The 25,490-nt window shown below is 44.1% G+C and overlaps 1 protein-coding gene across 2 annotated transcripts in view; it reads right to left on the reverse strand.

The window, feature by feature from the left end:
* Nucleotides 1-23,267, reverse strand: part of GPR45 (G protein-coupled receptor 45) — an 83,849-nt gene extending 60,582 nt beyond the window's left edge. Inside the window, exons 1-2 of one of the 2 annotated variants that reach the window (XR_013389276.1) lie at nucleotides 23,181-23,264; nucleotides 22,436-22,979 (exon numbers count right to left, since the gene is read on the reverse strand). The gene's annotated coding sequence lies outside the window, so the exon portion shown is untranslated. Of the gene's footprint in view, nucleotides 1-22,435; nucleotides 22,980-23,180 lie in introns of those variants that run through there. The other variant, XM_077914908.1, reaches the window with a different exon arrangement.
* Between the last annotated feature and the right edge of the window lie 2,223 nt (nucleotides 23,268-25,490).

Below are 25,490 nucleotides of genomic sequence, written 5' to 3' on the forward strand. Positions count from 1 at the left end.
AATCTCCACACCACCAACCAAGATTTAACTTCATTACAGTTTTCAGCCTCTTCCAGAAATGGAATCTTAAACCAGTCAGTCAGGACTAGTGAAGTAATCTGTCTGATAGACCCTTGTCATTGCCTAAGGAAAGGTGACCTTACCACAGCCAATCTACTTTTTTGCTAGTGTTAACTTCTTTGTTCCTGCTCCCTTCTGCCTCATTTTTTTTTTTTTTAAAGATTTTCATTCATTTATTCGAGAAACAGAGAGAGAGGCAGAGACACAGGCAGAGGGAGAAACAGGCTCCATGCCCGAAGCCCAGTGCGGGACTCGATCCCGGGTCTCCAGGATCATGCCCTGGGCTGAAGGCGGGGGCACTAAACCGCTGAGCCCCCCCCCCCCCCGGACTGCCCCCTTCTGCCTCATTTTGTACAGCTCCTCAGAGCTCCTTTCTATCTGCTAGTAGGAATGCTGCCTTATTCATGAATTTCTGAATAAAGCCAATGAGATCTTTATTTTTTTCCTTAGTTGAATTTTGGGTTTTAATAATGGGGACATTGTTTTTAAAAAGACGCTAATCAGAGTGCCTGGGTGGCTCAGTCAGTTAAGCCTCCAAATTTGGTCTGGGGTCAGGTCATGATCTCAGGGTCATGAGATAAGCCTGCCCCTGGCTCCAGGCTCAGTGTGTGCTCAGTGCTGAGTTGGCTTGGGATTCTTTCCCTCTTCTCTCCCTCCCCTTCTGTTCCTCCCCCTGTGTGCTCACCCATACTCTCTAAAATAAATAATAAAATAAATAAAATATTTTTAAAAGAAATTAATCTTGGTTGTCAAACTTCTTTATAAGTGAGAACAGACCACCCACCGAAGTGTCTCTGTTGAGAATATGTTTTTCCAAAATGAAGACTAGCAACTTTCCCTCCTCCCAGAAGCCCTGCATGGGAGGCCTTGGAATAGGCAAGTGGCCTGTCTGTCCTCTTTAATATGAGCCCTCCAGACAGGGTGAGCACCTCTATTCTGTTTTGTCAGCAGAAGAAAATTTTTGAGGAGCAAGGATAGGAGGCTTCCACCCTCTGGGAGTCTGAACTATAAATATCTGTGGAGACAGATTCTCCATACGGAATCAAAGTGGAGAAATTTGTGATTAAAAAATATGGAAGGGTGTCATATCTCTTTGGTGAACAGGATTCCAATTATCCTCAGTTGCCTCTGGGCTCCACAGGGCAGTCTATCATTTCCTACAAATCTTTTAAGTCTGCAGAGTTCTCCCCAAATATGTTGCCACATCCCTTTGCTTTCATGAGGGTGGAAATAGCACCTAGAGGAAGCCACTCCATTCACTCCCTGCCCTACTAAAAGGAAACAAAAAAAACTAAGCGACCAAACATGCCTTGCCTCAGTCTCTTCTTGGATTTAGTACTTGAGAAAGAGGAGATTCTATTGAATTAAATGAGGCAGAAATGTTATTTCCTGGATGCAGGTCAGTGACCAGTTGTGACCAGTGAGGGCCCTCCTGGTGGTGTGCTGGGTGCTGGGTGCTGGGATGCAGCCCTGAATGAAACCCACAGAGCCCATCCTTGGAACTTACAGTAACATGGGGAATTCAGACATCCGTCAGTGCGGCTACAACAGCTCTGCCAAACCAACCCAAGTATCTGGGGACAATCTGTGAAACTGATGTGTTGACACATGCCTGACCATCCTACCTCAAGAACACTCTGTCCAACCTAGTTGATTTATGAACCTGTCCTGCAGAAAGCTGACCTGCTGCCACAAGACCAAGATTTGAACAAACCGAGAACAAGCCCTGTAGCTGCACAGAGGGACCGTGAGTGAACAAAAGTAGTCTCCGTGACGACACATGCAAAATCTCCCCATGATGGTCTGCTCCTGCTGCCATCTTTTGCACAAATGACCTAAGTGCCTGGATGTCACTGGGTGGTGCCTACACAGAAGCAGTGAGGTCTTTCCCCTTACCTCACCTTTCCCAACAGCCAATCACCTCCATCCACCTTTCAGATGCCTACCCCCTAGTAAATTATCATAGATGCTCAGTTCCCCTTATGCTCAAGGAGGCCAATTTTAGAAATTTCCTCCCTGCCCCTTGCTTGGTGCCCTGCAAAAAGGCCCCTTCTCTCTGCCACAAGAACTGCTGTTGGTGTTTGGTTTAGTGTGCATCAAAAAAGAGACCCTTGTCTGGTGACATTTGGAAATTAGTCAGGGCAGAAAAAGGAAACGACAAATCAAGCCAAGCTTCCAGGGACAAGCCCGGTCTTCAGTCCTTCCCTGCCACCAGCTCCGTTTTCAAGGTGCACATAGTGTTTGGTAAAGAAATACTTGGATAAAGGAGATGATGTCTTGCAAAAAATCAGAATGATTTTTCTGTACATAGGCCCTTGGTCATGGGGTGTTCCACTAGTCTGTTCTCTAAATTAGTAATCCCCTAATAAGTAACTTCACCCATAAACTGCTATGTCCACAACAAATGTCACACACAGTACGAGGGAATGTAAGGGGTGATTTATGGAGCATCCACTACATGTCTTACACATGCTGTTTCATTTAACCTTACAACAGCTCTGTAAAGCATCTCCCATTTTATCCCTCTTCTACAGATGAGCAGATAGAGGCTAAAACTGGCTACATAACTCGTGCAAATCACACAGAGACAAGAGGAGAAGGGTGGCAAATCACACAGAGACAAGAGGAGGAGGGTGGCAAGGATTCACATCCAGGTTTGTCTAGTTCAACACCCTGCTTCTTTCTAGAATGTCATGACTTCTCAAACTTGCTGCAGCAGGACAAGAAAGACAAGCTGGATTGGGATGTTCCTCTGCTAAAATCAAATAATAATTTATAATGATAGTCTTTTTCCAATTTGCACAAAAAGTCAATTGAGAGAATTTTCTTAATTTCATGTTTTTCTCCTACTATTATTTCCCAAGCTTTGGTGCCTGCTACCCCCTTATGGGAGAGTAACATCAGCAATCCTAAAAGGAATGAAAAATTAGAAAAGGATAATTAACAACTATTCATGCTTCATTCAGTAGATTTTCTTTTAATTTGGAATGAATGCTCCCAATTTTGATTTTATATTGAATTTGTGTTCAAGAGCCTTGGGGGCTCACAGGAGAGTTACGTGCACAAAGTTCATTATAAAGGTGTTTGGATTGGATGTCCTGAGGAGGGCTGTCCATCTGAGGGAGAACATCAGGATGAACCCAGCTCCAAATTAGCAAGGACACACCAGGGGCAATGAAATTAATTTCCTATTCAGAAATAGCTGGTCATGTTCCTTCCTCACCTTCAGCAAGTAGCTTATCTACACTGGTTTTTATTAGGAAAAGAAACAGTCTTTGGTCACTCAATAAATCACCGATTTCCCACAGAAGACATGTCCCTTTCATTAAAGAAGAAGGGGAAATTAGGCCACTGCCTTAGCGCTATAGAACAGTATTGTTATGCTGCAAACACATATATAAAAGTCAAGTCCCACTGAGAAGCAGCCTCCCAGGACAATAAGAAAGGAAAGAAATAAAGACTTTTGAAAACAGTCAGGTCTGAGGCTCTGTAGCCCTGCTGAGAAGCCAATTTCTTCCTTTCTACAGCCATTTATTCAGTTACCCTGGTATTTACTGATCCAACATTCTTTCAGCTCCTCACGGTGCCATGTAGTACTTTACTTGATCCCAGGATGAATAGAAACTTCCTACCATCAGGAGTTTTGTAGTCTGGTGGGATACAAGAGTGGAGAGAGAATTTACACAGCACTGTACCCCCATAGGCTCTGCTCAGTGGTAAAGGGTGCTGTGTGGGGGTCACAAAGAACTGTGGGTCCCACTGAGAAAAGATGTCATATTTCTACATAGTAGTGATGCTCCTCCAAATCTCCAGATTTGATACAAACAACAAAAGAAAAAACAGACTGGACTTCACTGAAGTTTAAAACTTTTTTGCATCAAAGGACACTATCAACAGAGTGAAAAGGCCACCAGTGGAAAACATTTGCAAAACATATATCAACCAAGGAATTAATATCCTGAATATGTAAAGAACTCCTACAAGTCAACAACAGAAAAAATCTGATTAAAAAATGGGCAATGGACTTGAATAGACATTTCTCTAGAGAACATACACAGATGGGCAATAAGCATATGAAAACGTGCTCAACATCACTAATCATTAGCGAAATGAAAAATCAAAACCACAATGAGATGCCACTTCACACCCATTAGGATGGCTACTACCAAGAAAGAAAAAGAGAAAACCCTTGTGCATTGCTCATGGGATATAAAATGGTACAGCTGCTACAGAAAGCAGTACAGAGGTTCCTCAAAAAGTTAAACATGGAATTATCATAAGTTCCAGCAATCCCGCTTGTAGGTATAGATCCCCAAAACTTGAGAGCAGAAACTCAAGCAGATATTTTTATACCCACATTCATGGCAACCTTATTCACGATAGCTCAGAGATGGAAGAACCCAGTGTCCGTTGGTGGATGAATGAATAAACGTGGCATATCCATACAATGGAATATTACTCGGTCTTCCAAAGGAAGGACATTCTAGCACGGGTTACAACGTGGGTGAAACGTGAGGGCATTTGCTCAGTGAAATAAGTCAGACAAAAGGAAAAAATTATTGTCTGATTTTACTTACATGAGATATCTGAATTTGTCAAGTTCATTGAGGCAAAAAAGTAGAATGATGGTTGCCAAAGCTGGGGCAGGGGGAATTAGTGTTTAATAGGCACAGAGTTTCAGTCTGAGAAGATAAAAAAAGTCCTCATGATGGATGGTGGTGATGGATGCACAGTGATTGAATGTACTTGCTGCCACTGAAAATAGACTGCTAAATTTGATCTTATGTAGGTTTTGCTGCAATTTAATTTTTTAAAATATTTAATTTATTTATTCATGAGCCACCCAGAGAGAGGCAGAGACACAGGCAGAGGGAGAAGCAGGCTCCCTGTGGGGAGCCCGATATGGGACTTGATCCCAGGACCCCAGGATCACGACCTGAGCCAAAGGCAGATGCTCAACCACTGAGCCACCCAGGTGCCCCTGTTTTGTCACAACTTAAAAAAGAAAAAAAAAGACTCTCCAACCCCAAAATAGTGCTCCTCTCAGTTATTTTACCCTTTCCCACCTTGAAGAGCACAGCACTCTTTTCTCATTCAGATAAACAAAAGCAAACGAATTCTGTGTGAGATGTAGTGCTCATTTTTCTTCATTTATTCAAGAACCATTGAGATATTGGGGCACCAGGGCGGCTCAGTGGTTGAACATCTGCCCCCCTGCTCAGGTTGTGATCCCGGGGTCCTGGGATGGAGTCCCACATCGGGTTCCCCGCAGGGAGCCTGCTTCTCCCTCTGCATGTGCCTCTGTCTCTCCCTCTGTGTCTCTCATGAATAAATATAAAAAATCTTTAAAAAAGAATCATTGAGATATTTATTGAGCATCTTCTATGTGCCAGGCGCTTTCCTAGGCACTAGGGTTATGGCAATGAGGTGAGCAAAAGCTGGCAGAAATCCTTGCACTCTCGTGGACCAGACTGGAATCTAAGGTTATATCAGTTAGGGTCCCAGCAAAAGGTTCATGACAGACTCAAGTTAGGGTCATTTGGGGAGAGGTGAATAAAGGGATGCTTGACAAAGATATGAACAGATAGAAGGAATCCACTTGGGGCAAGTTCAGAAACCCAGAAACAGTAGAGTTGCTACCACCTACAGGCTGAATAGCAGAGGGGAGGAAGCAGATACTGGAACTCTAGAGAGGAAGGAAATGGTAAAAAAAAAAAAAAAAAAAAAAAGCTGTCATGAGAGCAGCAGTGAATTTAGTGGGGCCCCAAGGCTACTCCACCATCAGTCCAGAGCTACCCCATGGTTAGCTCAGTGCTATCCCACAGTTACCCAAGGCTACCCCATGGTTGGCCCAGGGCTATCTCACAAGGAGTAAATACTCAACCTCATTCTCCTCCCCACTCTGATCCCCTGCTAGTTCCTTAGGGGGCAAACCCCAGCACACGCAGAATGCAAAAGAGCCCCTTGCTCTAGGGTCTAAATTCGGCAGGATGGAAGATGGGGAAGCGGATCTGGAGGGGAAGACAAAAAATATGTTCCATACTGTAAAGAAAACATCAGGTTGGTGACCATCCTGAGCCTCCTCTTCAGAAAGCTAACTCGAGGCCAGGTGAGCTCCTAGGAAGCAGGTGATGCCCATCCAGGGGGAATCTGAGAATCTTTCTTCCCAGCTTGAAGCCATCCCAGAAAATCAGGCTCAGCTGAGGTTTGATGAAGAGACTGACGCAACTGTAGTATCAATCCGAGCAGGCCGGGTTAGGTTGTTCTAAGTATCCTGAACCCAAGTTTGACCTAACACAAAGCTCAGACCACATCAAGGTTGAACTACTCAGCAAATACTCACTTCCTCTCCCCATCCCCTAGGAGTGGGGCACTCTTCCCCCGCTACGTGTTGTCATTTGTTTTGCAAGAGAATTTTAGCAGACATGAGCAAGCAGAGGCTTAAAACCTGCTTTAAGGGAAGGAGTTCTGGGGGGCTCAGTGGGTTGAGTGTCCTACTCTGGATTTCAGCTCAGGTCATCATCTCAGGGTCCTGAGACTGAGCCCTGCATTGGGTTCCCCACTCAGCATGGAGTCTGCTTCTCTCCTTCCCCACCGCCCCTGCCCCCCGGCCTCTCCTCCCCACTCTGAAATAAATAAATAAAACTTAAAAACAACAACAACAAAAAATGTGCTCTGGAAATCTGCCTGGAGATGTGTCCAGGGTCGCTATGGCCCTCTACCTTGGCCGCCAGATGAACACAGGTGGGGCAGATCCAAACCCCAAGCTACCTGATTACAAACATTGACGTGTGCCGTTGTGCTAAAGAAATGAGACTCAGAAATGAAGAGCTTTACCTAACATATCTAATTGATGGCAGATCTGGTTCTAGAATCCAGTTGTTTTAATGGGCAATCCAATAGTTCGAAAACGCTTGCTTTTGCTGGTGGAATAAAAGGCTCCAGGAGCTGTGTGCCTATCAGTTCTGCACCACTGACAGCCCAGAGCCCACCTTCTTCCTGCCAGCAACCTTCCTCCTCTTCCTACCTCATAAATATCCTTATTTTCTCTTTTCTTTCCCCTCTCTCCCTTAGCAACCACACTACGGCCTGCAGCTTAGTTTAGTCTCATCTTGGGTTCAGACGCTCTCAACATTCAGACCAGTGGAGACCTCTCCATCTGGTGATCACACCACTCCCCCAGGTCAGTGTGCTCTCCATCAAGTGCTGTCTTCTTCTCCAAACAGCTCTTCTCCAGACTTTTATATTTCTTTAAAATATCTTTTCACAGCATGCCTGGGTGGCTTAGTCGGTTAAGCACCAACTCTTTGATTTCAGCTCAGGTCATGATCTCAGGGTCATGAGATGGAGCCTTGCATGGGCTCCATACTGGGCGTGGAGTCTGCTTAGGATTCTCTCTCTCCATCTTCTTCTGCCCTCCCCATCTCCACTTATATATATATACATATCTTCACTTTTTATTTTTGAAAAATTACATGTAGATTCACAAGAAGTTACAAAGATAGTACACAGAAGTCCTTCGTGACTTTTACCCAGTCTCCCCTAGTGGTTACATCTCACGTGGCTGTAGTACCCTGTCAAAACCAGGAAACTGACATTGAAGCAGTGGATGTGTGTGGTTCCCTGTCATTTCCTCACATGTGTAGATTCCTGTAACCATCACTGGAATCAAGATACAAAACTGTTCCAATGACACAAAGATCTTACTCCTTTGTAATCACACCCATCTTTCTTCCATCCCCATCCCTAATCCCAGCAACCATAAAATTATTCCCCATTTCTGTACTTTGCTGAAAATATTATTCAAATGGCATCATATAGTATATGATATATGGAGATTGGCTTTTTATGTTTGCAGCATGCAAGTCGCTAGGACAATGCTATGAACAGTGGTGTACAGGTTGTTGTGTGGACTTGCTTTAATCACTCTGAGACAAAGGTCCAGGAGTGAGGTTGTAGGGATGTGATTAAGCATATGTTTAATTCTTTGTTTTTTAAAATTTTTTCTTTCAGTTTTATTGAGATATAGTTGTCCTACAGCTCTCTATAAGTTTAAGGTGTACAGCATAATGACTTACAAACATTGCAAGATGATCACACAATAAATTTCATTAACATTCTTCATCTAATGTAGATACAAAAAATAGTTTTTTCTTTGTGATTAGAACATTTAAGGTTTATTCTCTTAACAACTTTCAAATAGACCACATAGTAGTGTTGACTATAGTCATCATTTTGCACATTACATCCCTAATAGTTATTCATCTTATAACTGGACATTTGTACTTTTTGACTACCTCATCCAATTTCCTTCCCCCTCAAATCCTCACCTCTGATAATCACAGATCTGATCTCTTTTCTTTTAAAGATGTATTTATTTTTAGAGAGAGAGAGAGAAAGCACACGTACACAGTGGGAAGGGCAGAGGGAGAAGGAGATAGAATCTCAAGCAGACCCTCCACTGAGTACAGAGCTTGATACCATGACCCTGAGATCATGACCTGAGCTGAAACCAAGAGTTGGATGCCCAAATGACTGTACCACCCAGGCGACCCCTGATCTCCTTTCTGAGAGTAAATACATAAATACACATTCACTGAAGAGAGTATATTTATGGCAGATAAGCACATAAAAAAACTATATATATATATATGTGTGTGTCATATGTAGGTTAGATCATAGAGTATCATACAGAATTTTTGTCTTTCTTTGTCTGGCTTATTTCACTTACATTTAGTAATTAAAGAGACTACAAAACTCTTTTCCAGAGTGGCTGTAACATTTCACATTCCCATCAGCAATATATGAGATACATTTTCTCCACCTCTTGCCAGAATTTGATACTGTTAATATATTTTATTTATCTGTTTTGATAAGTGTGTGGTGATATCTCATCAGGGTCTTAATTTGCATTTCCCTGATGGTTTGTGATGCTGAATATTTTTTCATGCGCTTATGTGCCATAAATATAGCCTCTTCAGTGAAATGTCTCTTCATGCAGCTTGTTTCCTAGCAAGATTGTTTTTATACTGTTGACTTTTGAGAGATCTTTATACATGCTAGATAAGAGTCCTTTGTCAAACGTATGGTTGCAAATATATTTTTCCTATCTGTAGCCTGTCTTTTCAACTGTTTGACAAGGTCTTTTGCAAAGCAAACATTTCAAATTTTGACATAGTAAAAGTTATTGATTTTTGTCTTTTTTTTTAGATTCAAAAAAAAATTTATTTATCAGAGACACACAGAGGGAGAGAGAGAGGCAGAGACACAGGCTCCATGCAGGGAGCCCGACATGGGACTCAATCCCGGGTCTCCAGGATCACGCCCTGGGCTGAAGGCGATGCTAAACCACTGAGCCACTGGGGCTGCCCTGATTTTTGTGTTTTATGCATTGTGCTTTTGGTGTCATAGCTAAAAATGCTTCACCGAGATCTCCTATGTTTTCCTCTAAAGGTTTTACATAATTTGATGTTTTACATTGAAATCTGTGATCTATATTGAGATAAATTTTGTGCAAAGTGTGAGTTTTAAGCCAAGATTCTTTTAAAAAAATATTCAATTGTCCTAGCACCATTTGTTGAAAAGACTATCCTTCATTGCATTGTTTTTGAATCTGTCAAAAAACAGTGCTGTATGCGATGTCTGGATGGCTCAGTTGGTTAAGGTCTAACACTTGATTTTGGCTCAGGTCATGATCTCAGGGTCCTGAGATCGAGTCCCATGTCAGGCTCGACAGTCAGTGTGGTGTTTGCTTGAGATTTTCAGTCTCTCTCCCTTCCTCTGTCCCTACCTGCCATGTGCACTCTCTTGCTCTCTCAATAAACAAAGATAAACTTTAAAAAAAAATCAGTGCTGTACTTGTGTAGGTCTTTTTCTGGGTCTTCTAGTCTATGCTACTGATCTATGAGTCCATCTCTCTGTGAATATCACACAGGCTTAAATAGTCACATCTGTATCCGTACTAGACTTCAAATTGGGAAAATGAATTATACCCATTTTATTGTGGTTTCTTTTCCTCAAAATTGTTTTAGTTATCATAGTTTCTTAGCCTTTCTGTATAAATTTTAGAATGACTCTGTCTAAATTCACAGAAAATCTTTCTGGGATTTTGACAGAAATTGTATTCAACATGCATCTCAATTTAGAAAATATAATCATTGTTACTAAGTTGAATCTTCCAATACATGAACACAGCATGCCTCTCCATTTATTTAGATTTTTAAAAATGGCTTTCATGGCTTTGCAGTTTTCAGCATATAAGGCTGGTATATATATATTTAGGATTGATACCTAAGTATTTTATTTTTTGAGTGACTATAAATAGTCTTGTATTTTTTATTTTAGTTTCTTTGCTACTGCATAGAAATATAACTGACTTTGGTTTGTTAATTTTATATCCTGTGATGTCACTTATTAGTTCCAGAAAAATTTTTGGAGAATTTTTTGGGATTTTTTTTTTTAATGCAGCAAATGATGTCATCTATAAATTAAGGCAATTTTATTTCTTCCTTTATGATCTGTATGACTTCAATTCCTTTTCTTGCCTTATTGCATTGGCTAGAACTCTCACTACTGTGTTGAATAGGGGGACATCCTTGTTCCCAAACTTAGGGCAAAAGCACTCATTCTTTTACCATTAAGTGTGATGTTAGCTATAGAGTTTTTGTAGATTGTCAGGTTGAGGATGTTCCCTTCTACTGTTTGTTTTCTCAGAGTTTTCATTGTGAATGGTTATTAGACTTTGTCAAACATCTTTTCTGCATTAATTGATACCATTATTGTGATGTTTCTTCTTTAGCCTGTTATGTTAATACGGCAGGTTACATTGATTGGTTTTCATAAATTGAACTAGCTTTGCATATCTGGAATAAATCCTACTTAGTCATGATACATAATTCTTTTTTATGTATAATTGAATTCTATTTGCTAATACCCTATAAAGGAATTCTGATCCTGTATTCATAGTGTTTCATTTTCCTTTTTTGTACTATTGTTTTCTGGGTTTTTTTTTTTTTTTTTAAGATTTTACTTCAGAGAGAGAGAGAAAGAGCAGAAGCAGGGAGAGGGGCAGAGAGAGAAGAAGCAGGCTCCCCACTAAGCAGGGAGCCAGATATAGGGCTTGATTCTAGGACCCTGAGATCATGACCTGAGCTGTTGGCAGACACTTAATCCATTGAACCACCCAGGAGCCCCTGCTTTCTGATTTTGATACTGGAGTAATAATAAATTCATAAAAAGAACTGGGACATTTTCAGTTCTCTTCTGTTTTTTGGAAGACATTGGCCCCTAATCCTCTCTTTCTCTCTTTCTTTAGTCTATTTTCTCCATTATTCAGATTGGGGAATATCTATTTCCCTATCTTCAGGTTCAAGATTCTCTCCTCCCTTTTCCCCATTTTGCTATTAAGTGCGTCCACTGACATTTGTCTTTTATTTCTAATATTTTTTAGTTCTAGAATTTCCTTTCATTTAATAACTTCTATTTTATCATTGAGACTTTCTTCTTTTTCATTTGTGCCAAATGCATTCACAACTGCTCAGACCATTTTTATGATGACTGTTTTAAAATCCTTGTCCAGTAATTCTATGTATCATCTTAGTGTAAGTATCTGTTGCTTGATTTCTTTCACTCAACTTGAGATTTTTTTTTATTCTTTATATTATGAGTGATTTTTGATTGAAGCCTAGACATTTTGAGTATGATGTTATGAGACTCTGGGATACCAGAGGCAAGAAGAAATTCAGGGAACTCACCACCATGCCATTCTCAAGCTCTAAGATCCCTAGTGGATCTTCCTCCTTCTCTCTGCTTTTCAGTCTTCTTATGTTTGTTTTACACATTATGTCAGTGAGTTTTAGCTCTACTTAGCAGAAAAGATAAGGATAGTTAATTATACTGTCTTTCTAGAAGCTGAAACTTATTTTTCTTTTAACTAAGCCATCTGTCTTCTTGTTTTAGGAGTCCATTTCTGATACTGGAAGAATATTTGAGGATTACATCCCTCAAAACTCCTTGAGTTAAAAGTATAGTCTTTTCCATGTTCCCTGCCTTTGTCCTGATCAGAAACTGTTCATTATCTCTTGCTTGAATTATTTAAATGGCTTCCTAATTAGTCCCTAAATTGACAATCTCTCCCTTTCTTGCAGTCTGCTGTTCTACAGATTGTGGGCAGTTCTATTTCCTTAGGCATAAATCACTGTGCTTCCTTTCTCTTCCTCCATGACCTAAGACAGCTCATCACTGGCTACTTAGTAAAATTCAATCCTTAGCTTGGAGTTCAAAGTCATCAATGTTATGGCTCATCTTCCTATTGACAGCCTTATCATCCTCTGCTGTTGCATGCAATTTGATGCTGCAACGCAAGGGCATCACTTCCAGATCCCACACACATGTTATGCAGTTTGATCCAGGGCCTGCACTCATACTTGCCCTCTGCTTGGAATGTACCCCCTTACCCACTCAGGTCAGGGCCCATTGCCTCAAGGAAAACATTCTTGATCACCCAAGTCAGAATTGATACTTTTCCCTATCAACAACCATAGCTTCTTGCTCACATCTCTCTTTAAACATATTTCCAATCCATTTCATAGTTACAAGACATAATGTATAGTTTTTGCAGATTCTCTCCTTTTGTACAAAACCAGGCCTTCTTGGCTTAGTGGTCCCAGGAGGAGAGCAAGCCCATCATTGGATGGCAAGACTGGAGCTGGCTTCATCTGGGGCAGGAGGTAAGTCAGTGAAACATTTGCTTACTTCTAGAAAATGTGCCAATTTTAGGAAATTCTGTTCTGTCTCAGGATTCTCTGGAAGTCCAGGGAAGGAAACCTTAGAGATCTATCCACCATGCTTGGCATGAAGTCAGTTTTGGAGATGTTCTAGATCAAAGCTCCCTTGCCCTTCATTACCTCTACCTGTAATATGGACAGTTCACCCTATGGGGTACTGATGCTTTCTCTGTTCAGAGTGTGGTAGCAGCAAAAGGAGCAAGTGAAAATAGGAGCTGCTTAAGTCTTAGCTCCGCTCCTTACTAGCTGTGTAAACTCTGGACATACTATTTAACTTTTTTGTACCTCACATTCCTCATCTGCAAAATGGGGATAATTATAGAATATACAGAGAATCACATAAAAATGCTTAGAACTCTGTTTGGCACTCCATAAACATTAGTAATGACCATTTTCAATGTTTTCCACCCCAGTACCCCGAAGAGTAGAATATTTGCAAGGCCTGGGATAGTATCCCAAAGTAGCCTCTATTTTCTTGAAAAATTTTGGGGCATTCTATTTCATGTTAAATTTTTGTCCAAGTTGTGCATTTTCCTCCATTAGTAGAGCTTCTTTGTTGAGTTTAATACTGAATATTTCTGGGGCACCTGGGTGGCTCAGTGGTTGAGCATCTGCCTTCGGTTCAGGTCGTGATCCTTGGGGTCCTGGGATTAAGTCCTGAATCAGGCTGCTCACAGGGAGCCTGCTTCTTCCTCTGCCTATGTGTCTGCCTCTCTCTCTGTGTCTCTCATGAATAAATAAATAAAATCTTAAAAAAAATCTGGATATTCCTTCTGCAAAAATATTTAAGAAGGTATACTCTAGAAAGATAATTCTATGTTATTCCCTTGGCACAGGGGGGTGCCTCTCAGTGGCATGCTCTTAAAGGTTGAGGTGCACAGTCCCAGCAGGCTTTGCTTGAGCCACAGACACAGAAGACTGAAGCCCAGACCAGCACCATAAAGTGCTCCTCACTGATGAGTTCTGTGTGGGGCCAATGCAGCCTCCATACCCTCCTTTATTGACCCTTCCTTACACTGAGATTTACCACCTCAGTCCTTCTTTCCTCATTTGAGAGAGCTGGCCCCTTGTTGGATGTGTGAAATGTGAGCACAGAGATAAAAATCTTGGCTTGTATTTCCTGGACTATGATCATCAATAAAATAGGGCAGAAGAGAGCTATAATCTAATACACCATATTACTGTAATTAGAGCTTCATGCATAGAGCTCTCTCCCGCCCTCCCTCCAAAATAATGAAACCATTTAAAATAAATAGTGGTGACTTTATTCTCCATCATGTGGTGTTCAGTGATTGGGTAATTATGGTGACAGCATATAGCTAGTGGATGTTGAGTTCAGAATGTAAGAAAAAAGATTTGGGGGGAAAAACACACATAGGATAGAGCCATAGAATCGTAGCACTGTGGAACTGGCAGGCATACTGGCAATTGTGTACCTTGCACCCCCACTCACAAAAGAAATGAAAGAGACTGAGAGATTGCAAATGTGAGAAGCTTAGGCAGGGGTGGAATCAGACCTAAAACCCAGGCTCCTCTCTTTTATTTGATATTCTTTTCAACCCATGTGTTGTTTCTGGGAAACCTCCTAAGACAGAATATTCTAGAAAGCTTTCCACATGGCAAGTAGACTTTGCCCCCCACATCTGCTGAGGGAGAGGACAACATTTCTGTGACATAAGCTGTTGTCTGTCCCTTCATTGTCTGCGGACTCTGAAAAGTCATGGCCACTGAATGTCACCAGCAACCTGCCCTGAATGTTTGAGACATTTTTTTTTTTGTTTTATCCATTTTGTTCCTTTGACATAGCAGAGAGAAAAAATTAGCGAGTGCACAAATTGAGATTTTGTTTAACTTACTCTTGATGAGGCTAATTGTTTATTTTCAGTTAGATTTTATTTCTGTTATTACATTGGGAACATCAGGTAAATGGTAAACTTTCCCATAAAAAATGTTTACATTTCTTAGTCCTGCTCTACATGTAAGAAATTCAGGAAAAGTCAGTGCTTTTTGTAATGAAGGCACAGGGGTTTCCAAAGAAAATAAGCTAAAGGTCCTCATGGAACAAAAAGGCAATGGACTTCAGCCTGCAGATGTGTAACACAGGATTAGAATGGCACAAACGTGCACTGTTTCTATCCCTGATGTGTTGAACTTATGTTCAGTCATGTCACTCATATGACCCTCCCTCTCCTCTTCTCCTCCGTCCTGTACAAAATGAGAGACTGATGTAGCCAGAGGGAAGGGCATGAGCTCATCCCTGCCATAAATTGCCACTGGCTCTGTCATTTGCTACTCAACCCCAGAAAAGCCACACCTAGGGCCTGGGGTAAGGTGTCTTCCTCCTTCCTACCCTGTCCAGTAACCGTCCTGGTGACACGCATGCCCCACCACTGCTAGAAGCTAAGCCCACCCTGGCTGAGGTGGACATAGAAACTCCTACTCTGCCTATGATGGGAACACACACCACCCCAGAAAGAGCAATGCAGGTCACTGGTGGTCACTGGGCAGGAAGCAGCAATGCAGTTGGGAAACATTCTCTACAGAATTAAGATTCATGCCACTACATCTACAGAGAGATACAGATGCCACTAAGAAGCAAATTTCTCAGGCAGCCCGGGTGGCTCGGTGGTTTAGCGCCTGCCTTCAGCCCAGGGTGTGATTCTGGAGACCTGGGATCCTGTCCCACGTCATGCTCCCTGCATGGAGCCTGCTTTCCCTCTCCCTGTGTCTCTGCCCCTCTCTCTCTCTTTTTCTCTCTCTCTCTCTGTGTCTCTCATGAATAAATAAATAAAAATCTTAAAAAAAAAAAGAAGCAAATTTCTCATCAAAGATAACGTTCTCTATGTTCTTTCTTGCTCCAATTCCAACCCTCCCTGAACTCTGAAATGTAGCTAGGGCTCATATATCTTGATTAACAGAGTCATTCGGATGTCAAGGTGAGATTAGGAAGATGTCAAGATGGCTGCTGAGACCAAGGACATAAGCATGGGAAGGCTCCTCTTTGGGGGCACCTCTGCCTTCTCCTTAGGGCCATCAGTTGGTGTCACCAGCATGTGGCTCATATGGGAGGTAGGTGAACCCAGGTGACATACAATGTCCATCTGTGTTTCCACAGTACTTTCCCAACACAAAGTGTTTTGTCAGCCAAAATTTTGTCAACTGTCCAGTGATAAGGCAAGGTGCCATGTCTTCACTCACTTGTGAGGAAACTGAAGCCCAGGGAGGCTAGCACACATCAGGGAGGGCATAGAAAAGACAATTCTAATGTGTGCTAAATTTCTGAAGGCTGTTCTGTTCCAGACACTTGACAGTACCTTACCTAAATGGTTTTCTTATCTGTAAAATGAATCTAAGAATGGCATCTCCCTCATATGATGTCTTAAGGATTAAATGAAATAATGTCACAGAAATGTTTAGCATGATGCCTGATGCACAGGATGTCTTTGAATTAGGTGTTGGCAGGTCCCTACAATATCCTTAAGGGTGTCTGTTATAATCTCCACTTTGCGAGTCACAGTAAGGAAAATGACTCACTCAGTTAACCAGCATGTTAGGTGGCCTGGTGAGGCCTCAAATGCAGATTTGTATGACCCCAAAACCTTCCCACTCAAAGAACACAATTACTCCAGAGCTTGGGTTGCCTCTTGCCAAGTTCTATGCACTTTCGCAGACCTGTTCATCCAGATCTGAGACAGTCTCATACAGAAAGTGCTGTGACCTGGTTTGACAAGCAAACAGAAAGCCTTCTGTCTCAGAAAATACATAACAATTTGTCATCATTCACACAGACATCTGAGCATCATGTTCCATGAAGACTTTGATGGCATCCACAAAGAGGCCCTCACCAGAGTCCCCAGAGGGGCTCAGCACTTCTGAAGTAGAGTGTCTGAGGCCAATAATTAACATGCAAGTCACAAGACTATTCTCATTAGTATTCCTATGATTTCAAAAATTCTTTGTCTTTATTACATAATTTCAACTCAGTTCCTATTTTTTTTTTTTATAAAATGTCAAGTAGATACAACAAAAAAAAAAAAAATAGAAAAAAAAAACCCCTTCTTATAGCTATGGCTTCCCGCATGCAATAGGCATTCCACAAACACTTGTACAATGTATGAATAAGCTGATTATGAATGAATGCATTTATTTTCTTTTTGTGAATTGGCTCAAAGAGCCAGTTCGATAGGGGTTGACCAAAAAGTATATTCCTGAGAGGCCACAAGTACCCAGTAATGCTTTGCCAAAAAGCCCACTGTCTACCTTTTAGATGCCTCTGACTCAAGGACGTTCCCCACAAATGTGGCCGGAGACACGTGGCTGTGCTGGAGCAGCTAGCATTTACACCTACTTTGTAAGCATTCAACCTGAGCTTGAGTAGGAGGAGCCCACACTCATCTGGGACCCACACCAGAGGCAGGGAACATACCTTCCTTTGATGTTATATCCATCAGATGCCATTTGCTGGGACTGGCCAGTTCTGAAACCATTCCCACCCACCTGATGATTCTTCAAAAGAATCAACATGTTAACAAGATCAAAGGCTGGCACCTCTGCGACCTGACACACGCTTTGCCAGGAGCTCCATTACTGAGAAGTTCTCAAGAGAAAAGAACTGCTCTTGTGGGAACACCTGAGTCAGAGTCTTGGCTCTGGGGTCTCAACAGAGAACACTTGTCCTCCCTCCTTATCTGTAAACGTGGCAATGGTGATGCCACTTAAGTGGAACCTGGTGCCCAAAAAACTTTGTGAAAGCACTTCGTAAACAACTAAGAGATAAGCTAGCCTATCTCCGAAGACCATTATCACCAACAGAGGGGCAGAAGAAAGCTCATTGTGTGCAACTGGATGGCCCTTGGCTTGGAAAGAAGAATAGCTCATGATATGTTCTCAATAGCTAGTAACTTCAGATTGCTTTTATGCACCCCACTCTCAGATATATTGAGCTGGAGTTGCCCCAAAGTTAGTCATTTGTGAGCCTGCCACCTTCACAATTTTTTTTTTTTTTTTTTTGCCACAGACAGCTGAATCTCGCCTGTTATAATTTACCTAATATGTCTTTTCACATCAAATTTAGGTTAACTTTATTGCTGTACATTTATTTTCATCTCGTTTCAATCAATAAGTCACAGCTTTGACATGCTGGTGACACGTGCTTCTGTGCTGCATACCATATTTGGGGAGACACTGTATTAAGCAAAAAAAAAAAAAAAAATCATTGCACCACCTAATCCAGACAGGAGGAGGAAATGGAGCCTGCCAAAATCTCGTGTGAGTTGGCACAAAGAATGACTTGGATTTCCTCAAAGATGAGCAAAAGAACAGTCCTAGCACACTGGAAAGCAACCTCAAACTATAATCCATTATCTATCCACATATAATAAGGATTATTTACATTACTATAGCACTTTACAATTTTAACAACACATTCATGATCATTTTACATGGGGTCCTGACCCCAAATCTGGCAGCAGGTAGCGTGGCTGATACCATCCTTTTGCACAAGGAACTCAACAGTGTTAGGGGGTTTGTATGAGATCATGTTAGAAATAAAGAGCAGCAACAATAATGCCTCTGTCTTCAGCTCATTTCACTGCACCCTCCTCAGGGGGGGACAATATTTTTACAAGGACTGCTTTTCCCTCTTTCGGCAAGACAATTCTCTCATGCCACTTTTTATCAATCTACTCTTCCAAACTGTACATCCATTTGTCCATCCATCCATCGATCTATCCATTAATCCATCCATCTATCCACCCACCTATCTACTTACCCATCCATCCACTGCTCCATCCATTCATTGTTTTATCTGTCCTTCCAAACACGTACCCCAATCTATCCATTCATCTACTTATCCATCCTCTGATCCAGTCACCTACTTAGCCACTTCCCCATCCACCCACTTGATATTTGGGGACCTTCTTTGTGCTTGTTACTCACTATACAGAATACTGGAACTACCTACCAGCTTTTATTCTTATAAACTGAAAAGTATTCCTTGTGAACTAGAATGGCAATAAGAGTAGTATCTGCATCAATTTCTTCTGATTTGAAAATCTACCATAGATTTTCCCTGATGTTAGCAAAACATAGTAATATGCTCTACTTCTTCCTGTCAAGTGAAACAAAAACACTTGGGAGTGTGATAACAAAAGAAGCAGGAAAAGACCTAGTTAATAAGAGTCCTCTCCTCCATAAGTACATTGGAAGTACAATAATTACGGTTATGTTGTTGGATCACTTCAGATGAAAAGGGCACACTTCCAATTACTTCACATGAGTATCAAGTCCAAATAATTAGAAATACGTCCCTGATAGAGTCTTGGAACTTTTTGGAAGAGCTAATTTAAGCATCTAGGTGTTTTCTCGGCTGCCATTCAGAGTCGAGACTCACTTATCTTCATGATTGCAGTCTGTTTTGGTATTTTAATTCCTCCATTTCAGAGTTGAGGACAGCAAACCAATGATCAATGATGCAGGTGGCCTAACATATTGAGAGCCCATAAAGGGATGTGTCTCAAAGCAGATAAAAATAGAGAACAGAATGAGACAAAATGGGAATCAATTATCAACTAGCATAAAAAAGAAAGAAAAAATTCAAACAGGCCAAAAATATAAATAAAACATTGGAAATTTCTAGATAAAAAATAAAACAAAGCTTGAACCCTCCTACTAATTTTTTTTTTTAGTTTACCCCAACAGGCTGTAACTTCAATGAAGTTGTTTTTGTCATCCTTTCCTATCAGTGATGACTTCCTTGTCAATGAACACGGTAGAGCAATGGTTCTTGAACCTCAGTGTACATCAGAATTACCTGGAAGGCTGGTTAAAGCACAGATGCCTGGGACCCACTCTCAGAGTTTCAGATTTAGTAGGTCTGGGGTGGAACCCAAGAATGTGCTTTCTAAACCCCTGGGTAATGCTACTGCTGTGGTTAGTCTGGGGACCCCACTTTGAGAAGCACAACAGACCACCTCTAGTCCTCGTCTTCTTTTTCAGCTGTGTGTGACACTGGGCACCACTCCCCAGATCTCTGAATGCCACACATCTCTTGCTTTCCCAGCCATCTCTCTCCTCTTCTCCATTTTAGCACCCTAGTGTTCCTCGAGATGCTATGCTAAGCTTCTATCCTTTCCCTGAAATCTTCCTTTCCCTGAAATCTTGTCCACTCTGAAGCTTTTAGTTAACCATGTACACCTGGTAGCCTCCAGGCTGCAGCTCCAGCCTGATAAAATGTGAGCTTCATGGAGCACACATCCCAAGTGACTGGGGTGTGCCTGGCATATAGAATGTGCCCGATAAATATCCGTTACAACTTCCTAGTACATATTTCTACCTGAAAGTCCCACAAACTAACTGGCAACTGACATCAAATGTATTTGGAAAGAAATATGTCAGAGAAGGGCATTACACAAACTAGATTCATTCCCCGTATTTCCAACGGTACCATCATCTACCCATTCCGTAAGACCTAAGAAATCTGTAGGTCATTCCAGAAACCTTGCATGCCAAACACCAAGTTGTGCTGATTTCACTTCCTAAATCTCTTTCAGGTCCATCCACTTACCCCCATTCCCATTGCCACATCAAGGCCACCCCAGCCTCCAACCCGGCCCCTCCTGTAGTCTCTGCACCACACAGTCGGCTGAGAGATCTGATCTCATTCTATGCACTAAATGCACTCAATCTCATTCTATGCATTAAAACCTAACCAGTGACTCTACCTGCCCTTAGAGCCCCACCCTCCCCAGGGCCTTAAACTTTCTGACTGGGACCCCATGGCCTCTCCAACTATATCTCACGTGCTTTTCCTCAGCCCTGGACCTCTGACCTCCCCAACTTATTTTTGTTCCTCATTCCATGTGCTCTCATTTCTGATCCATGGCTTGCGATATTCTTTCCACCTGGAATACTCTTTCCTTTTCTTCCTGTGACATGTTGTAGCCGACTGCCTTCTACCCATTTCTCAGTTCCCAACTCAAACATTTATATCCTTCAAAAAGCCTTCCCTTCCTCTCTAATAAAAACAAAACAAAACACTCCTTAAGACTGGGATATGGCTTGCTTTGAGTTTCTATGACCTTCTGTATCTACATATACAGTATTACCCCTGCTTGTTTAATTATCAGTCTCATTTGCTCTTCGGGGGAAGGCTCATGTCTACACAGTGTTGGGGCCAGGGCCTGGACTTGGTCATATCTGCTGAAGGAATAGGCCAACCAGATTCAACAGGGGAAACTTAAAAGAAATTATTTTTCTATGTTGAAAGCAGTCTGAGAAGCAGTATGTCTGGAATGGGCACAGGGGAGCACTCTAGAATGATGGAAGTATTTTGTATTTGGTTCTGGGTGGAGGCAATATGAGGGTGTACATAGATAAAAATTCATCAAGCTGTACACTGAAGCGTGGTGCATTTTACATATGTAAGTCATACTTCCATAAAAGAAATGAATTATTTTAAAATTTTGGTATAATTCATATGGGGATATAAAAGTGCATATGGGTTAAAACAATTCATGTGGGTTTCACACTAGAATTTAGTAACAACCCAAGGCACAGAAGTTCCTTAAGATGCTAATTATTTCCCAAAGATCCAGAACAAAAACATGCTGAAGCAATTCTTTAAGTCCCCCCCCCTTTTTTTTTTCAGAGGGAGGCAAGAGAATGGTGGGGAGGGGCAGAGGGAGAGGGGGAAAGAGAATCCCAAGGAGGCTCCACACCCAGGGTGGAGTAGAAGTGGGGCTTGATCCCACAATCCTGAGATCATGACCTGAGGGGAAATTGAGTAGGACACCTAACAGACTGACCTACCCTGGTGCCCCTTCTTTAGATCTTTGTTCTTAAATAAATAGATAAGTAATTAATCTCTGAGGGATTTGAGATAATGATGTATACTTATGTTTTCAATGTTTGAGGTATCTTCACTCGTGCAATGACAACTGCGGCTCTCCTGGGTCCCCATTATTTTTAATACTATCACTTTTCTTTTTCTCCTAGTAGGTACAGGACACAGGACCATACCGCAAGGTGCATTACCCCATTGAAAAGCAACACTGCTGTATCGACTGTTGCGATCATGTCAAGCGCTTTAGGATGTCTGGCTGTCTCTTAGACTAAAATGTAAAACATGGAGTGTTCAAGATTCATTTTCTAAGGAATAGGCAAAAATGCAGAGCATTTAGGCTCTTTTGTTCTGTAAGTTACTTTTGGTAAGAAGATCCCTGTGCTTTGTCATGCTGGGCTTCCTGGCAGCCCCTCTGGCCCCCCTGCTGTTAGCTCTGAGTGCTCAGCAGGCCTTTGGACCAGGTAAAGGCCAGTTCTGAAACAGCAATTAAAACATTCTTCAGCGAGGGTGACAAGCACCCAGGGGACACACGTGCATCCAAAATAATGACATCTAAGGCCACTAACCACTGAAAGGGCACTTTTTACACTTGAGACCAAAGTCAGTGCCTTCAGCCCTCTCCGGTGATTCTTCTATAAACGTACCTGTTTTGCTTCTGTTTTTGGTAGTATTTTTGTCAAAGTTCCATTTTCCTTACGCCTCTATTTGCTACCGGTATTGTGACATTCAAAATCAAAGGAGACAAAAATTTAAAATTCCTGATGAATTTAGTGGCGATACTACTTTCTCACCATGATCATCATTATTCCCGAGAGAAGAAAAAAAAATGTTTAATATCTATGTAAAACCCTTTCCAGTACCAGACTAGAAAAACTGGAAGCTTGCCAGCCATCACAGGGACTGGGGGGAACGGAGCACCGCCGTGGTCCTTGTCCTGGTGAACGCGGGGCGGCTACCTGGCCAAGCCGAGGGGACCCAGGGTCCCAGCCAGAGGGACTTACTCCGGATTCGGAGCGCTCTGCCGCGGTTTCAAAGTATCACCCAGGAAAAGGAAATAATCCGATAAAGTTGACGTTACCCGGGGCAATGAGAGGGGAGGGGGGGGTCGGGGTGCCGCTGGGACGCGCGGCGGGCAGGGATGGGGATGGCGATGGTGGTGACGGTGACGGTGGAGGCGGTGGTGGCGGGGATGGTGATGGTGATGGTGGTGGTGGTGGTGGCGACGCTCGCCGGCTCCTCTCCCGTTTCTCCATCACTGCCTGGCCTCTGCCTCCTCTGTCCCCGCGTGGCCTCTGCCCGGAGAAACACAGCCGCCAGGATTTGCACCCAAGCCGCACGTCCTGGGGCGCAAGCCTGCGGCGCCGGGCCCCGGCCCCCGCGCCCCCCGCGCCCCCCGCGGCCGCCCCCCCCGGCTCCCCCTGCGCCCCGCCCGCCCCCGCCCCCGCCGGCGCCCCCAGTCCCCCGCCCCCCGCGCCCCGGCCGCGGTCACTTACGCCAGCGCCGGGCCCCGCTGCCCCGCGGCCCCGAGACAAAGGCTGCGCGGCCGCTGCGCCGCCGGCGGCTCCTCCGGCCGCTGCCAGGGACCCGAGGAGCGGGGGGGAGGGGGAGGGGGAGGGGGAGACAGGGGGAGGCGGAGGGGGCGGCGGGCAGGGGCCGCCCCGCTGCAGCGCCCGACCCCGCTCCTGCGCCCCGGGCCGGCCGCCCTCCTCGCCCGCAAACCTCCCCCCAGGGACCGGGTACCGCCCCTCGGGGGGGGCGGGGAGGAAGAGGAAGGGAGACGTGCGTGTGCGGGAGTGTGTGCGCGGGTGTGCGCGCGCGCGTGCCTTCCTCCCCGGCGGGATCCTCTCCCTCCACCCCCGCGGCCCGGGCCCTCTCCGGAAATGCCAGCCCCCGCCGCACCTGTACGTGTCTGGGCGCGCCCCCGCCGGGACCCGCTCCCCGTCCACGCACCCCTCCTCCTGACCGCCAACCGTTTTGGGAAGCGCAAAACTGAGACCTGAAGGTGAAGTGCCCAAAGACGCCAGGTGGGAGGAGGATGCCGGGACGAGGAACCCTCTTGGAGTGGGACCCACATCTCCCCCGTTTACCCTCCCTCGCTCGGCCCCACTTGCTGGCCCCCCGCGGGATCCGGCAGGCCAGAGCGTGGGGACCCGCGCAGGCGACTCCCACCCCCACCAACCAGGCGCCCCCGGGGACCCCCACCCCCACCAACCAGGCGCCCCCGGGAACCCCCCCACCACCAACCAGGCGCCCCCGGAGACCCCCACCAACAACAACCAGGCGCCCGCCCCCCCCCCCCTCCCCGCAGTCTTTCGCTTGGCCCAGTCATTTGCATCTTGCTAAGAATAGTGGCTTTGATTTATTTTTATTTTTAAAACTTTTCATTATGTGATTTTTAAAAAAAAAAATCAAAAGTAGAATAGTATAGGGAAGCCCTGAGTGCTCGGCTGCAGCTTCAAAGATCGTAGTAATATTATTTCCCGTCCTTTCCTTTATTCCCCACCCTTCTCCATCCCAGAGGCTAAGGACTTTAAAGGAACACAGGCAGTATCATTGCCCCACCTTACCAAATTAAGACTAATTCCTTAGGCTCGGCTGACTTTGATTTGTTAACAGCTGGTGGTTATTCATTGAGTAGTTCTCCTCAGGTCTGTGTTTAGTGCCTTAGGGATGCTGCTCAGCTGTGATGCGGGCCCTAGCTGTGTCCAAAGCTGGTGATAGACAACCGTTGTATACGTTGTTGACTGATGGAGCAGGAATTAGGAAGCTCTGACCTAGCGAAAGGGCCAGATACTTCTGAGTGTGTCCCAGACCCTGGAAAATTTTCATTGCAGCCTGTCCTTCCAGAAAAATGCACGCTTGAATTTGGATTTAAATTCTGGAGGACTTCTCACGGGCTGCCTGAACCCAACTGCAGGTTACAAACTACAGAGCTGGGCTCTGGACATGTCCCTTGCGGCCCCATGGATGGGGCTCTGGACATGTCCCTCGCGGCCCCAGAGATGAGAACCTGCGTATTCTGCTGGGTTCCCCTCTTGTTTGCTGAGAGCTCTGGGGCCCAAGGACAGCAGGGGAGTCACACTCCGGACATCGGGCCTTTTTCCCTGGGAGGAAGCTCTGTGTTTAAGCCCTGGCAAGTGTGGCAATGGCGGTGGATTCTCAGCTGGACCGCAGAAGAGCATCCTTCCAGGATGAAGAGACGTGAGCTGTGCCAAGAGCAACTAAACCCTCAGTTCATCTGGATTCCCCAAGGCAGAGCTGGAGCACACCCATGAATGTATGGCTTTCGGGGGCATGTTAAGAGGCAGCCCAGCAGAGCAGTCAGGATTCCGCCTGGCTTTGAACCCAGTACCTCTTGCTAGTGACCTTGGGCAAGTCACTTGACATCTCTGTGCCTGTTTTCTCAGGGTTGTTGTTCAAACCTGCCTCATTGGGCTGCCAGGGGGCATTTTGCGCCATCAGTGCCTACTTCAAAAAGGTCGAAAAGGTGCTCAGAGCATTTGTGCTGCTTGTGCCCGCTAAGTGGGAGAATGGGCGGTTGAAACCTAGGGGACCTCTGCTGCTCCCAAGGATTCGCAGCCTCAGCGGAAGCAGACAGGGCCAGAGCCCGCTTTCTGCGGCAGTAGAAGCAGAGCATACCTTGACAGAGTGGCTCTTCTCTTTTTGACAGAGGGCCTGGGGAGGGAGTGCAGGTGCTTACTGGCGGGCCTCGGTGCGGTTCCTAAATACTGTGGGTTTCCTTACTGACGGGGCTCTGGGAAATGGTCTCTGAGCTGCTGAAGGGACGCGTTCATTCTCTAGCC

This window comes from Canis aureus, chromosome 11 (assembly GCF_053574225.1).
Source record: "Canis aureus isolate CA01 chromosome 11, VMU_Caureus_v.1.0, whole genome shotgun sequence".
NCBI classification, from domain to species: Eukaryota; Metazoa; Chordata; class Mammalia; order Carnivora; family Canidae; genus Canis; species Canis aureus.